The sequence below is a fragment of the Myotis yumanensis genome, unplaced genomic scaffold (genome assembly GCF_028538775.1).
Source record: "Myotis yumanensis isolate MYYU_CA2020_CCGP unplaced genomic scaffold, mMyoYum1.0.hap1 SCAF_4, whole genome shotgun sequence".
In the NCBI taxonomy this organism is placed as follows: Eukaryota; Metazoa; Chordata; class Mammalia; order Chiroptera; family Vespertilionidae; genus Myotis; species Myotis yumanensis.
In genome coordinates, this window is record NW_027223755.1 from 80,299,190 (window position 1) to 80,315,558 (window position 16,369).

The window sequence follows — 16,369 nt, forward strand, 5'->3', positions numbered from 1 at the left end:
TCCAGTCAAAGGCATGTACCTGGGTTGCAGGTTTGATCCTTGCCGAGATCAGGGCTCATGTGGGAGGCAACCAATTGATGTGTGTGTCTCTCACGTTGATGTTTCTCTCTCTCTTTCTCTCTCTCTCTCCCTTCTCTCTCTCTTCCTCCCTCCCTCCACTCTCTCAAAAAATCAATGGAAAAAATATCCTTGGATGAGGATTAACAACAACAAAATGTATTTCTCATTCTCAGATCTGAGGCTACAGCTCTGCCCAATCTTTTTGTTATTCCATATTGTGGGTATAGTCTAAGAATATTCTCCTTGGGACCAGGCTGAAGCAGCGAGGGTTTCTGGGGCAGGTGGCAGAGGCAGAAGCACATGAGACAAAGCCACATTATTCGAGGACATTTAAAGCCCTGTGTTAACAGCTACTCACATTCCATTGGCTAAAACACGCAGTCAAGCTCAACAACAATGAAGTGGGGAACTAAACTCCTCTCATGGGAAGGTGGGAAGACAGAGTGAATATTTTCTGAACAATAACACATCCACCAAGAGTAATTGAGATTTTTAGGGCTTTTATCTCTTTTTTTCATTTTATTTTCCCACCTCACTCCCATTTGTTTCAGTTATATATTATATGCCTATTCTTTTAGCCATTATGCTACTTATTTTAACATGCGCACTTAATAAACCCTAAAGTTAATTTATTTCCTCCTCCTGACAAATATTAGGACCCCTGAACTCCTTAATTTAAATCACTCTCCTTCCAATTTACATGCAATTTTTGACTAGCATTTTAGTACTAAGCTGTGTCCCCCATACACAAATAATTATTTGTCCAATTTTTTAAATACATCTTCAGGGGGTAGGGCTGCTTGAGCAAAGGGTCTGTCAACATCTCTATGCTTCAGGATCTTCATCTATAAAACAGAAATAAAAACACCAGCTTAGAGGACCAAGTGGAATAATGTAAAAATGCTTAGCAAATAATGACGTTTATGAAAGTGCTTAGTAAACAGTGTTATTGCTACTTGTCACCATGCGGTGACACCCTGGCTCCAGGCACCATTTCCAGGTATTCCCATGGAATTTACGTTTATGTGGCCGGGAAATGTTCTAAGAGCTATCTGAGCTGACTCACCTGCTCTTGTTGGTGATTTAATAAACGTTTATTGAACATGGATTAGGAGTTGGACCCAGAGAGCTGCTGGTGGCAGGAACATCAGAGCTGAACTAAAGAGACAATCCAGGCCTCAAAGGAGAAGTCAAAGCAAAGATCTGCCCACAGCTGGTCCTGAGCCAGAAAAACTAAGAGAATTACCCATCTACCCCGACTACCAAGGTGGGGCTGAAAGAACAGCCTGTCCTCCCAGACAATGCCACGCCCTGAAGCCTGTCCATCCAGCCCACACAGGAGCTGCTGAGGAGTAGCCAGGGGAGGGGAGAAGAGCACAGGGTCACAGAAGTGGAGAAGGCACTTCCAGGAGGAGAGAGGTCAGTTGTGTCAAGTGCTACTGGAAGTCCAGTACGACGCAGCCTGAGAACGGCCCTCTGGATTAGGCATGCCGTCTCATTTCATGCTCATACATCCCCCTGGAGGTGGGCCCGAGGGACAGGTGTCTTGCAGAAGATCACACAAGTGGGAAGTGCTGGAGGCAGGATTTAAACACCTCCAGCTGAGGATTTAAATAAGTAGGCTCTGTCAGATGACTCTGTGTTGGTCTGTCCTAGGAGGACAACCAAGCCCCTAGGGCCTAGGCAGTCATAGCAGACATTTCCTGACTACTTACTACCTAACAAGCTCGGTCCTAAGGGCTTGGCCCATGTGGATGCTTGTTCTTCACAAGAGTTCCAGAACATTCTATAAGGTGACAGACTGGGTGGGGTGATGACATTGCCGCATACCCATTTCACAGCTGAGGAAACTGAGGCTTACGAAGTATAGTAACTTGCCCAACATTGCCCAGAAAGCCAATGGCAGAGTTGGGACTTGAACCCAGGCAGTCTGACTCCAGAACTTGCCTTCATTACCCTGAGCCAGAAAACTCCTTTTGGTTTGTCCTTCCTGGCTTAAAATCTTCTTAAATGGCAGAAATTCAGCTCCTGCCTGCCCTGTCCTGTCCAGTTCTGAAGGTTTGGGCTCCACTCTGAACTGCCCAGGTGCTGGATGGAGAAGGGGAAGGTGTCGGAGATGGGAAAGACATTGCACTTGTCTGAACAAATCTTTGAGGCTGTTTGCTGATTTGAGTGGGCAAGGGCCAGGGGTTTAGACTCTCCTCCCCCACCTACCTTGACAGAGCACACTGGTGTTGATCTGTTGGGTTCATTTGCCCTCCTGGTAAGGTTTCATTTGAAGCAAGGTTGCTGAGGCAGGAAAAAAAAAGGTTTGAAAACCAATGGCCTCAAATTCATTGGTTTTGAAACTCAAATGTGGTCAGGATACTTGCTAACTTACTCATGAGACGGGACCTGGTTATCAGCTGTATAAGGGGCCCCAGGAGATTCTGGGGCGCTGGTTGGAGACTCAAGTGGGGAGCATAACCTCCTTTCTAATACACCTTGTAGCTGGGGACCCCTGGGTTCTGCTGGGCTTCCCCTCCTGGCCCTGCCTGCCAATACCCATCTCTGAACCCCTTTCTCAGCTGCACCCGCACCTTGCAGCCCTGGGGTGGAGGGTGCCCCTTAAAAGCACCCCCTGCACACACCTCTGGCCAACCTGGCCCTGAGCACCTGCGAATGCTCCTCATTAGAGATTGGAAAGCTGGCCTCACTGCCTTCCAGACCTACCAGGGGCCGAGAGAAGTTGAAACAACAGCCCTGCCTGCCTTCCAGCAATCCATCATTATCCCTTCCCTCCCCGGATCCCACCACCAGGTGATTCCATTGTTAATTAAAATCCTGCAGCCTTTAATAACACAGCTCATAATTGCTGTTTTCATCAGCCCTGGATTGGCTGTGCAGGCGTTGGGGGGACCCAGGGTTTTGTTCCTGGGCTTGGCTGTGATAACGCTCTCAGCCAGGAGTCCTCCATGGGCTTCAACACTGGGGCAAGAGGGACCAACGTCCGCTGCCCTGGGGGCCATTCCAGCACCCCCTCCATTCTCCAGGGAAGGAGGCCAGCTCTCCAGTCCCCAGAGACAGGACTCCAAGGTGCAGCTCCTGGCAACACAGCAGGGAGACTGCTGGCTCCTGCACACACCAGTGCGCACACGCTGACTCCGTCTACAGGTGCTCATGCTTTTTCCCATCCACACCTCCTTTGTGCTCCCCACGCCCGAGCCCCCGCCATGGAAGTGAGGACGCTGGAGACCAGAGAGGAGGGAGGATTTCCCCAGGCCACCCGGCCCGGCAGGCAGCAGAGCTGGGAGGCCCCCAGTCCACACCCACTTTCCTCAGCCATACTCTCTGCCCTTTGACCTGCACAAAATGTTCCACTTTCTTACTCTCAGCCTCCCCTCCTCCCTCACTCCCTCACACTCCCACCCCTCCCAGCCCCTTCTTCTTTTCCTCAGCCATTGTGGCTGAGGACCTGGGGCCCTGCAGATGCCACTAGAAAAGATGGGGGTGCGGGTGGGGGATGGATCGAGGGGAAGAGGAAAAATGGAAAGGGAACAGGAGGACCACAGCTAGAGATCACAAAGGTCAAAGGTTGGGGGCCCTGTGGCCACAGTGGAGCTAGGACAGCTGAGTTTGGCTCTGCCTTAATGACCCACTGCAGTGGACACTCTGCTGCCCCAACCAAAGTCTCCTTAAAATCTGAAGGATTATCCCCAACTGCTGGTGATGGGAAGGTGATGGGATTACCCTCTTCTGAAGAGAGCCCCCCCACCCGAGGCCTCAAGGCTGGCCCTTTCCTGGGGCAGCCTGCGTCTGTGAGTGATGGGTGCGGGGCTGCAAAGACCCAGCTCCAGCTCTGAGGTCTGGTTGGAGCTCTCCCTCTCCCTCTGCTGCTGTCCCTCTCTCCCAGGTGCTGATTCTGAGAGCACCCCCATTAAACTTCCTGCACACAATCTCCACCCAGAGTCTACCTGCAGGGACCTAACCTTCTCTTTGGGACTCCTGGTCCTGCTCCCTTCACTCTGCCCACCTGCCACTCACGCCTCCCCCAGGATCTCCAGACCCTCCACCCACGGCCAATTACCCAAGCCCGGCTCATGCTCCTGGCTCCTCTGCTCCTTCAGGACAGAGGCCATGGACAGTGTGTTCCAGCTATGAGTTACCTCAGGGACCTGCAGCCAAAAGGACCCTCTCCGTGCATTTTATGCCTCTCAGGTCACTGTGTCATCCCCATTTTGAGGAAGAAGGAACTGGAAGAGCCGTCAGCTGCCCCACTTTGCAGAGCTGGGAAATGCCAGAGATAGAGCTCGACCTGTCTGCTTCTCACAGCTCATAGCCCGCCTCCAGAAGCGCCTTCGCCACTGCTGCTTTGTGAGAACATCAGTTCCTTAACCACCAGTCCTCACTGGCGCCTCTGAGGGAGAGTCATCTATACAGGGGCCTGGTTTCATTTATTCACTCATTCATTCATTCATTCATTCATTTGACAAATATGTTTTGAGTACCTTACCCTGTACCAGGCATTGTGCTTGGTGGTGGGGACACCTCAGTGAAGAAGTGGACAAGTCTTTGTCCACATGGAGTTATATTCTGTGGAGGAACGCACACAATAAACAAGATAAATAAGTACAATAAATATATCATAGGCTAGACGGTGGTACAAGTTAAGGTGAGAAAGGGAACGTGAAATGTCTGGGGTGGGGCAGAGGGTGAAAGTTAAGACAAGGTGACTAGGGAAGATCCCACCGGGAAGATGACTTTCGAGTACCGGGTGCAGGGCCCAGCCGTGAACGAAGCTCACCTGGTAGGAGCCTTCTCCTGGGCTCTCGGTGGGCGAGAATGCTCCTGCAGGCAGAGTGCACTGCGGCGGCTCCAGCCCGCCTCCCTGTCTGCTGTCCCTGCAGGGCAGCCAGCAGGGCACAGCCGCACCCAGGCCTCCCGGGGCTCCAGCCAATGCACCCAACTCCAAATTCTGCCCAGGCCCAGCTCTCCATTCTGGGTGGCCTTCCTGACACTCAGGACTTAATGAAGAAATGCCTGTGGGCTCCTTGCAAAGACTACTGTATCGTATGTCGGCAGGGCACCCTGAGGTCCCAGATGAAATGAATCACTAACCCAGAAATGTCGTATGTTTCCCAAGCAGAGTAAGTGGGCCCCGGCTACTCAGCTTCAAGCAGACACCCCAACCTCTGTGGGAATGTGCCTGGCACTGTCATCCTGGGCGGGGTGCCCGGAGCGAGTCAGCACATTCTGCAAATATGATTAGCTAGTTTCCATGTCTTCATCTCCGTCAGGCGCCCAGTGACCAGGCCCAGTGCCAGCCCAGAGCCCTGCGGCCTGCCACTGGAAACCTTTAGCGAAGCTGCGCTGGCCGCCCTCTCTGATTGCTAACAAGCCTTCTTTCTGAGGGATCAGGGACGAACACCACGCTCTACCCACTGTGTGACCAGAACAGCTCTTTGGCTCTTCTGTGCGGATGAAAGGATGGGAAAGGTGCCCACTGAGGTTAAAATGGAGGAGTGAAAGCATGACAAATACAAGACACACTGTCCCGGGTCCTTCGGAACCATCCTGGCGCTGGGAGGTATCTGAACCCACAAGACAGATGCAGTGGGAGTTACAAAGAAGCATTCAGCTCAAGTCTGGAGGGCAACTGGGATGAGGTTAAGCAGTAATGGGCAGCCGTTATAAATTCATGGACAAAGGGGACTGCCATGGATTGGCAGCGGGATCCCGATGCAGAGTAGCCATTATCACCCCTTTTGATTCATCAGGAGGCTGAAGGCCAGAGGAAGTCAGCACCTTTCCCACGTGCTGCAGTGGCACTCAGACCTGCACCTCTCCTACTGACTGACTCGCAGGAGGCCTCCCACCCCCCAGATGCATACATCCCCGCAGGTGGTGGGCCCTGGTCTCAGACACTGGCCCTGCAGTGAACCGTCCTTGTTTGAGGTCAGGATGACCCCTGGAGCCGGGAGGCAGTGTTTTGTTCAGAGCTATTGCCGAAAGTGGAGGCCCACCTTTGGCCAACAGGGTCACAGACGACTCTTCTCTCCATTTGTGTTTCTCTTCTCCATTCCCTCAGGCAACCCAGTGCCTGGATCTCCCCCCTCCCCCAGCTTCACACCGAGGCCACCGAGAGTGTCAGCAGGGGGCAGTGTGGAGCAGAGGGAAACAGCAAGGGGCCCTGGAATCAGAGTGACCTGGGATTGGATCTCAGCGCTGTGCCATCTTGGGCAAGTTACGAAGCCTCTCTGAACCCCATTGTAGGAGTTTCCTATAGCTGTTGTACCAAGTTACCACAAAGTTAGTGGCTTAAAAGAACACAAATATATTACCTTGTAGTTCTGGAATCAGAAGTTTGCACTGGATTAAACTCAAGTTGTCAGCAGGGCTGTGTTCTTTCTGGAGAGCCTAGGGAGAATGTTTCCTTATCTTTTCCTTGGACTTTCCACATCCCTTGGCCATAGTCCCCTTCACAGCCAGCAGGTGGCATCTCAAATCTCTCTCTCTAACCCTGACTTCTTCCCCTTCTGCTTTAAAGGACCCTGTGATTACAGATAAGGCAGGGTAATCTCTTAATGTCGTTATTCTGCCCACCACACCCACTCTCCTGACTGAGGTTAGGAAATTAAGGTGAGTTTGTGTCATAAGAGCCCCAAGCACAGTGTCTATCACAGCAGATGTTTAATGTATGGCCCCTGTGAGTTTGTGTTTTTATACTAAATTATTTAAGTAAAAACCAGTTTAGAAGGCAATGCAAATGCATCAGAGAAATGCAAATGAAAGCCACAGTGTGATAGCATCTCACACCCATGCCAGCTGGCTCCTCGTCTCTGGTACTTGGGGTCCACTGAGCTTTCTGACTCTTCCTCAGATATTTCAAAAAACCCTGTTCTAAGTGAATTTGCTAACTGGAGGTCTTGTGCATGAAATTCAAGGCACTGATTCTAAAATCGGATGCCACCAGCTTGTTTTACAAAAAGACATGCAAAATCCTAGAATCCTTCAGCTCTTTTTCCTTAAGAGACAGGAAATCAGATTTCTCTTGTGAGGCAAGCCCTGTGCCTCCAAAGGTCTAGCTTCAGGGAGGAAGGAGAGGGTTGGCTGCTCAGGTTCTTACTGCAGGGTCAAGCCTCCAGCCGTGGCTGCCATGACAGTCATGCAATCTGTGTGCAGCACAAAGAACCCGGCTGTGGTGCCAGGGGAGTGAGCCCGGGGGCTGAGACTCAGCCTACAGTGCCCTCGCCAATGGCATTTATGCCCCTGGGTTGGCTCCTCCCAGAGGGGGGTGCACAGAGGTACAGTACAAGCTCAAACTCTGCCTCTGAAACTAGATGTCCCTCGTGGACAATATGCGGTTCCTCAGCATATGACCAGGGTGCTTCTCAGGTCAAATGTGACCCATCTCAGAAGTTGACAATGCTCAGTTTTATTGTATACTGTTTCCTATTCGAGGAGACAAGTCCATGCCTCAAAGCTTAGTTGTCATGGCAATGTCAAATTTCTAACCAAGTATCTGGACATGCTCACATCTGTTCATCTTGTCTCGACGAGTCAACTGTTTGCATAGCCCTGGGCCTAGAAGCAGCCCTGTTCCCTCCCATTGCGGGTCCCTCAGGGACACTCTGGGGCCTTGTGACCTCACTTTTTGGGAGCTGATCAGAAACCAAGGGCAGAGGTAAGGTCTGAGAATGACTTGAGGGAGGGCTGTCCAGAGAGAAGGGCAGTGAGGTCCTCCTTCGACAGGTCCCCTGCAAATGCTCTCAGTGGCTCCTCAGCTGGTTTGGAGAGGCTATCTCAGAGGAAACACCCACCTCTGGGCTCTGAGAGGCTGCCTGGCTTGGTCCTGTTTGTGAGAAGGCTGATTTTAAAATCTCCACATCACCCTGGACTTCTGGTCCAGGCCAGATGGCATCAGCAATGCAAGGTGTTCTGGTTATCTATTGCTGCATAGCAAGTCACCTTAAAACATAATGGCTTTATTTTTTTTTTTATTATCTCTCATGGGTCTATAGAGCTGATCAGGTTCAGCTGGGTGGGTGGTTCTGGCCTGGGGTTGCTTGTGTAGGTGCAGTTCGGTGGAAGCAGTGGCTGGAGTCATCTATAGGCTCAGCTGGGCTGAAAGTCCAGAATGGTTCCTTCACTCACACGTCTGACGCCACAGCTGTAATAACTAGAAGAGCTGGGGCTTGGCCAGATCTCTCGGTCTCCCCTCCAGACTTCTCCATGTGACTAGCTTGGGCTTCCTCACATTATGGCAGTCTCAAAGTAGTCAGACCCAGAGCAAGCCTTACCTGAGAGCCAGGGGAGAACTGCAAAGGCTTCTTCTGATGTGGCCTTAGAAGTCACTCAGTTGTGTCCACTACAATCTATTGGCGCACACAGGGCCAGCCCATATTCAAGAGGGAGGGGGCAATACAAGGGCATGAATGCCAAGAAGTGTGGTTCATTGTGGGAACCATCTTTAAAGACTATTTACCACAAGGGGGGTTTCCTATGGCAGGGGAAGGCCAAAGGCAGCCAGGGTAGGACAGCTCAACAGTTCCTTCTGACTCAAGATTGAACTGGACTTTTTCAGAAATGTTGTCATTCATTGACTTCACAATCATTCTCTGTCACCCACCACATTGATGATGACTCAGAGCCAGCCTGCCCTAGAGTCACCAACTTTCAGAAATATAAGTGCCTTTTTCCTATAGGAAATTGCCCTATATTCCTGTCCTCACTACTTAATCCCAATCACTGATTAAAATCTACATTTTATTAACTAAAGCCTTCTTCATGGTCAGCTAGTTCAGAAATGCTCAGGAAGTTTTTCCTCAAGTGCAGTCTCAAAATGATTTAACTCACTAGTGGATTTACAGCCAGACCAAGGAAGTACACAGCTCTATATCCATCCACCCCTGTGATTCTGATCAAGCTCTTCCCTTTCCAAGTCTCAGTTTTCTCCTATAAGAAAAGGGGTTTGAGGAGAGAGATGAGGTTGACCAGAAGTCTGGACTCCAAGATAGGCCATCATGATCAATAGGTTCCAACTATGGCCTTGGACAAGTCCTTGTCATGCTCCTAATCTCCCACCTGTAACATGGGAAGTCAGATAAGATGACTCTATGGGTCCTTCCAGCACCATCATTCTTCAATTCAGGCTCCCATCTGGCCCCACTTAAGCATATGCAAGGATGCATCCATCGCCTTAGGTTTGGGAGTCAAGCCTGCTGTTCAGCACAGATTGTTATTCCCAGACCCAAGCCCTCCAGCAGTTCAAACATTGCAGACAGGCAGGCACTGCCATGGAAACTGATCTGGAATCCATTCACTAGCTCCCAGCTACAGTTGAGTGATGGGTCAGCATGGGTGGCAGGTTGGTCTAGGAGAAAAGATTGAGATGAGGGGTCAGCCAGGCTGGGTAGAACTCCAGACTGCTATTTGGTTATGGAGTGACCTCAAGGAATGCCTTAACTTTTCTGAGCCTCAGTTTCCCCACCTGTACAGTGAGAGCTATAATGCATACTTTCTCAGAAAGGCTGAAGAGTTAAAGATCTTATTTGAAAAAGCCTGATGCAGTGTCTGTTATTATTCAAACTGCACACTGGAAAGCACCGTCTGTCTCAAAGGCAGTGGCGCCGCTTCTTGTCACCGCCACAGTCTTCCCTGCGATAATTTAGGAGGTCTGGGCTTGGGAGCGCTCCCTGGGCAGAGCTGCCATCTTCCCTGTCGGCTATGGGATGGATAGGCCCAGCAGTCAGGCTGGAAGGACTATTCGTGCTGCTGCCTCCGACGATGCCCTGGGCTGTCGCACTCTCCGGCACGCTGTGCTAAAAAATGACTCTGAAGAAAAGTAAGCAGACACTCCGGGCCATAAATATTTCAGAGCGGAATGAGCGTCCTTCCCCCAGCACTGACTTGCCATATATATTATTTATAAAACCATAACTTGAGTTGAAAGGTAGTCGTCGAAAGAATAGACAGTCTCAGATTCACTTGGTGATTAGAAAACTATCTAGAAGGGAAGAAAATTGTGTCTGGGCTAGATGAGGTCACAGGAGGTCATCTGGTCCCGCCCCCTGGTCCCAGCCTGGCCCAGAAGGAGTCTGGCCAGAGTGACAGGTTGGTACAGTTGGGAGAGGCCCTGGACATCAGCAAGCTGCTGGGTTCACACAGCCCAGGGCCTCACTGGCTGTTTGGAAAGTTTCCATAAATTACAAACAAAAGTCCACAGGTTTAAAAAAATCTTTCATCCACCTTTATAACAGGGAATGGAGTTGTCATGAGAGAAGAAGCTGAGAAAGGCTATCAAAAGCTATTGAGTGAGCAGAAAGAGCCCTGGGCCAGGAATTGGGAAACCTGGGTTCTAATCCTGGTTCTGCTCATTCATGATGTGACATCTGGCAGGTTACTGTGCCTTCCTGGACCCATTTTTCCCATCTATGAATTGGAGGACTCAGTAGTCCTCATTCTCTAAGACTCAGCATCCCCTCCTATAAGAAATGCTTTGTGCCCTGGCCAGGTAGCTCAGTTGGTTAGAGCATCATCCAGATATGCCAAGGTTGGGGTTTGATCACCAGTCAGGGCACATACAAGAATCAACCAATGAATGAGTAAATAAGTGGAACAACAAATCAATGTTTCTCTCTCTCTCTCTCTCTCTCTCTCTCTCTCTCTCTTTCTCTCTCTTTCTCAAACCAATAAATAATAATAAAGAAATGTTTTGTAACATCTCCTTTTCTCTCCAGAAATTAAGTTCACCATTAATATAACCTATCTGCATACATAATTTTACACATTAAGATAGCAATTCCTTAACCTGTATATAAAGGAAAAATAAAAGGAGAGTGATTTATAATCAAATAATATTTTAATAATATGTAAATGCTTGGGCATGTCTACACTAGAGGACAAAATGAAGCAGTGGAATTGGGGCACCTGTTCATATACTCATCACCAATGTGGCATTTCAAAGTGCAGGCTGACGTCGTGCTGTTGTATCGGCCACTCAAATACCACGGGCAGCCTTGAGTTCGGGATGTGACTGTCTGAAACAGTGAATGCTCTTGGTAAAATCCTGCGACAGAACAAAGGACAATCTCTCCTCAATTTCCACTATTGCTGCATTCCTGGGAGATACAGTGTATGTTAGAATTGTGGAAAAAAAAATGCTGTATGTTATATATGTAAAACAGACTTTAGTTCTAGGCCCAGGTCATTTTGAACAGATTTCTCACCCACTGGAATGTCTGGTGGGATATTTGCAATTTGAGTGGGATGCAGTAACCATTCCTCCCAGAGCAGGCCCATTGGGCACAGTAGAGTCCTGGGCACCCCGGCTCACCAACTGCCAGTTCCCCCTCCCAGGATTGTGGTGACCGATAATGCCCTCATGCTTGTCCAAACACCCCCGGGATGGAATAAGCCACACAGAGCCATTGCCCACTCTGTTCCCAAGGCCCTTCTGGCCTGCTCTGATCATCTGACACAACCCACCAATGGCTTGATGACAAACACTAACCAGACTGGCCTTGTGGTGCCCACTTCAGTTTCTGCCCTGCTGTGACACTTTGGTTGCAGGGTGGCGGGACTTATAGACACACCCAGCACGATTGGAATGGAGCCTGGGCCCAGCACCTATATGAGGTCCTGACCCCATCCCTCTCTCTGCCCACTCACAAAGTTGAGCATCTGATGGGCACAGAGGGAGTCCAGCACCCACAAGCCTGGATGCCACGTCGTCTAAATAACAGTGCCCTTGAGCACCCCAAAGGAGGTGAGGGGCCCAAGCCGGTCTCCTGGGCTGTGAACACCCACACTGCCCGTCCCTGACCACACCTCTGCTGTCAGCATCCAGCCAGTGGGAAAGGGGAAGCTGCTACAAAGGGGAGATGAAGAGTGTGGGTTTCACCCCTCAGCACTGACAATGGGGGGCGCTTCTTGCTGATTGAAGATGAGCTGCAGTTAACTGTGAGAAGATGTCTTGCAGACACCTGCAGATGTGCTCCCGAAGGCCCAGGAGGCACCTGCATTTGTCCTGAGAGCGTGCCTCTCCCCTACAACCCCACAACCCCACATCGCGCCCACAGCCCCCAGCTGCCCGCTCAGACACGCAGAGCCCTGGGGGCCATTGTTCAGGCCCGAGAAAGGCCTCCATGACCACTGCCTCCCGTGGTTGGGGAGCTGCTCTTGGTTTTACTTTTTCTATTATGTGCCCATTATAGGAAATTTAGAAAATACAGAAAAGCATAAAGATAGAACTAAAAATCACTGGTAATTCATGACCCAGAGGTAGTTCCAATTAACATTTGGTGTGTGTGTGTGTGTGCCTCTGTACATGTGTATGTGTGTACATGCCTCTACATGTGTGTATATATATGCATGTATATACATACATACATATATACATAGGTATCCTATAGGATAGTCAGAATGCCCCCTCTCTTTAAAAAAATATATTTTATTGATTTTTTACAGAGAGGAAGGGAGAGGGATAGAGAGTTAGAAACATCGATGCGAGAGAAACATCGATCAGCTGCCTCCTGCACACCTCCCACTGGGGATGTGCCCGCAACCAAGGTACATGCCCCTGACCAGAATCGAACCTGGGACCCTTGAGTCCGCAGGCCAACGCTCTATCCACTGAGCCAAACCGTTTAGGACAGTATGCCCCCTCTTTTTGTTCTCTAAGGAGATGGTCATCCAGGTTAGCCCCATGGAGGCCATGAGACAATGAGTCCAGCAGAAGTAAAGCCCTCCTGGCAGGAGAGGGCTCAGGCGACCCAGAAGAAGCTCCTGGCGTCAAGACCCAGCCCAGCTGCTTGGGGGCTGCACACACATGGGGGCTGACTGAGGAAGGATCAAGGTCCAGTGGGCTTCTCCTGGTGGTGGTCAAGGTGAACAAAGCACCATTCTCAGCATCCTGGCCAGAGAGGCTGCCCCGAATTTCCTGCCTTCTGACCGCGGTCAGCGAGCCGTCAGGACATGGGGTACCGTCAGAGAAGATCGGGTCTCTAGCAGCCACTTTGCAGTTACCTGGCCTATGCCTGGAACCAAGAGGGTCCCAAAACTCCGAGTGTCTTGCCCAGCCCTGAGGCTCTTTGCTACATTAGGGAGGTGACTCAGCTATTAAGCCATGGACTGACAACACACAGGCACATGCCACTGGCAGCCAGTGCAGGGCCTAAGGGCAACTTTGCTGTCAAATGCTCTGCCACTCACCAATTGCCCTCGAAGCCTCAGTTTGTTTAGCTTTAAAATGGGCATAAAAACTGTACCTACATTATAAGTTTATTGGGAAGACCTTATATAAACTGCTCAATAAATGGTCACCCTTATAACTGAGATATCCAGAATTTCCTTAGGCCTTATCAGCCGGTTTCTTGTAATAAGTTCTATTTTTATGACTCTCAACCCCCACCCCTGCTACTATGGGACCGCCCTCATGCAGCAGTTCAAAGTGCCATGGAATGTCTCACATGAGCTCAGGGTTTTCTCTGCTACCAACGAGAACATCAGACTGTACAGAAGCTCCTTTCTCATTGCCATCAAGAAGGTCCTCCCTCCCAGGACCCCCCATCTGTAGGCCAAGGTGGGGGATGCTTCCCTTTGTAAGCTGTCCCCCTCTGGCACCCAGGCTCTGGGTAGAAGGCCTGTACCCAGCTCCTCAGGGCCCAGTGTCCCAGGTCTTGCCTGCAGCTGCCTCTGCCTGGACCAAACTAGGCCAGGGATGCATAGGCGTAGATTACACCTTCACCCTCTGCTCAGACTGACGACTCCAGATGGAGGCCCATCCCACTTATATCCCATGGCTGCTGCAACATTTTACCATGCCAATGGTGGACACAAATCTGGCACCCCAGGTTAGCATATCATGGTACAGAGCAGCGGGAGGTGGTAGAGGAAGGCACATGGGCTGGGCATAGTCTGGAAGGTTTCTCAGAGAACCTGAGCTGGTAAGGCTTGCACAATGATGGGGCCTGGTACCGAGACAGGGGTGAACCTCCCAGGAGACGAAGGATGTACACCAGGCCCCAACCAGAGACAGATGTCATTGGCCAGCTGGGAGCCCACAAGGCCCCAGCATCCTCCAGGGAGACCCCAGGGGTCTGAATCATTAGGCACTCTCAGGCTCTTTAAGATCAAATACCTATTGTATCCCCAGCATTTGAGGGGGAAGGAGCACACGCCGTGCTGAGAGGTGATGGGAGCCGGGCTGGTGCCACTGTGTACTTCTCAGAGGGCAGACACGTCGCCTGTGAAACAGGGTTTGCAATGCCTGGCCCTGGGGTAGAGGTGATAGTGGAAGCGGGGCGAGGCCCCGCAGTGCCCGTGCGTGACTTCAGTGTGGTCATTCACACACAGGCAGGCCGGGTGGGAGCTTCCGGACTGCTGTCTTTGGCCAATGGGACAATAGGTCCTAGGAGTCCTGCTCAGACCTCAAGAAGCCTCAGCCACTGGCTCACTATGAAGCTATCGTGTTCTTCTACTTGGAGGGCACAGAAAAAAAAAGTCTCTAGGAAACGTGCTTTGTAGGCAATGAAGTTCTTCAAATGTGTGTTTCCGCCACCACACCCCACCCTGGGCCCAGCAGGACCGGAGGCCACATCTTCTCTGACAGTCTGTCCTCCCAGCCCTCGGGGCCTTCTCACAGCAGCTGTCTCGGATCCATCCACCTCCGCCTCTACCTACCTCCTCCCCCTCGGTACCCACCCACCCCCCAAATTTAAAAAATAGAAATAAAAAACGGAACGAGTTAATTTGCTAAAATGGAACAGAGTGCAATAACTGATTACATTTTCCCCAAAGGAAACGAGTTAATTTGGCCAGTGACTCATGTGCCAGGCTGCCAGTTACAACACACCATCCCAGACACAACTCCTCGCTGGGCCCAGCTGGCAGCCGCCCGCCCTGCTCTCTGCAGCAGACGCAGTTTCCCTCGCAGGAGGGGCGGGGGCCGGGAGCCGAGTGCCCACAGGATAAAGAGCTGTTTGTGGCACTTCTGAAAGTGGAGGGCACACACACACGTATGTCTACACAGAAGCACATGCTATAGCAAAACTCTGGCATGGGCCACTCAGTACATCATGCAGCGATAACCTCTGAATACCAGTCCTGGGGGAAATCCAATTACACGGACTCATTACTAAGTCATTCCCATTTTCCCGGCATCTTAAAGCTCCCGGGGAGAGAAGAGGAGGATACGCAGGTGCTAACGTGAGCTCTGGATGGAAATCCCTGGCCCAGCATCTCGTGGGTGGAGGCCCCAGATGAGCTCCTCCACGTCCTTGGCGTGAAGAGAACACTGGGACCCCAGGCCCACCACCCGTCCTCTTCACGTGGCCACGTTTATCAGGAAAGCAGCGCCCAGCTCGGGGGAAAGTCCCCAAGGAAGACCCTAGAGACAGAAGACTCACTAGGCCCAACCTCGTCACACGTGCTGTGTGATTTTGAGCAACACGCCCTCTCTGAGCCTCACTTTTTTCTATAAAGTTTCTTGGTAAAGAACAGGGTCCATGTGGCTCTGATGGAGGTCAGGAGCAGAGAGGGCAGAGGGAGCCAGAGCACCCAGCACCTGGTCCTTGTGCTAACCCGTCTTACAGAAGAGAAAGCTGAGGAAGAGCAAAGAGGCTGAGAGGTGGGCCCGAGCCTCAGGCCAGCCGGGAGGACCGAGAGGCCAGGACTCCCAGCCCAAGCCCATCGCACAGGGGCAGGTGGTCTGAGCTTTCCAGAGCCAAGCGCCTCACCCCCAGATGAGAAAATTGAGGCCAAGGCCACCCGAGTTCAGCGCTTTGCGTGGTCTTCCTGCCCACACTGTCCTCTGGGGTCCCTCTGTTAGAGCTCATATTGTGGGCTCCCTGGGGCTCTGTGGAAGGGTTGTCCAATCTCTTAGAGAACGACAGCAAGGACCCTAGTGACTGTCCCAGCACTTAGGGTGGGGGTCAGGGGGCAGGTAGGGATTGCTGGGAAGGGGTGGGAAATGTCTGCTGGTTTCCCAGCAGGGCCTCTTGCCTCTTTGGCCGGGGTTCTCAACCTTCTGGCCCTTTAAATACAGTTCCTCATGTTGTGACCCAACCATAAAATTATTTTCGTTGCTACTTCATAACTGTAATGTTGCTACTGTTATGAATCCTAATGTAAGTACCTGATATGCAGGATAGTCTTAGGCGACCCCTGTGAAAGGGTCGTTCGACCGCCAAAGGGGTCACGACCCACAGGTTGAGAACCACTGCTCTTTGGGGAAGGCAGGCGTTGTTATCAAGAATGAAGGACATCGGCGCCCGTCTCAGGATAAACTAAGAAAATCTCTCCCTGTGGACTGACACATGGGGGCAGTGCT

General features: G+C 51.1%; 1 long non-coding RNA gene across 1 annotated transcript; it reads right to left on the reverse strand.

The window, feature by feature from the left end:
* Positions 1–573: 573 nt before the first annotated feature.
* LOC139008203 (uncharacterized) lies at positions 574–4,634 on the reverse strand. The gene is made up of 3 exons (XR_011471117.1): positions 4,553–4,634; positions 2,275–2,349; positions 574–905 (listed from the first exon to the last, which is right to left on the reverse strand). It is a non-coding gene; the product is annotated as an uncharacterized lncRNA (long non-coding RNA).
* Positions 4,635–16,369: the final 11,735 nt, after the last annotated feature.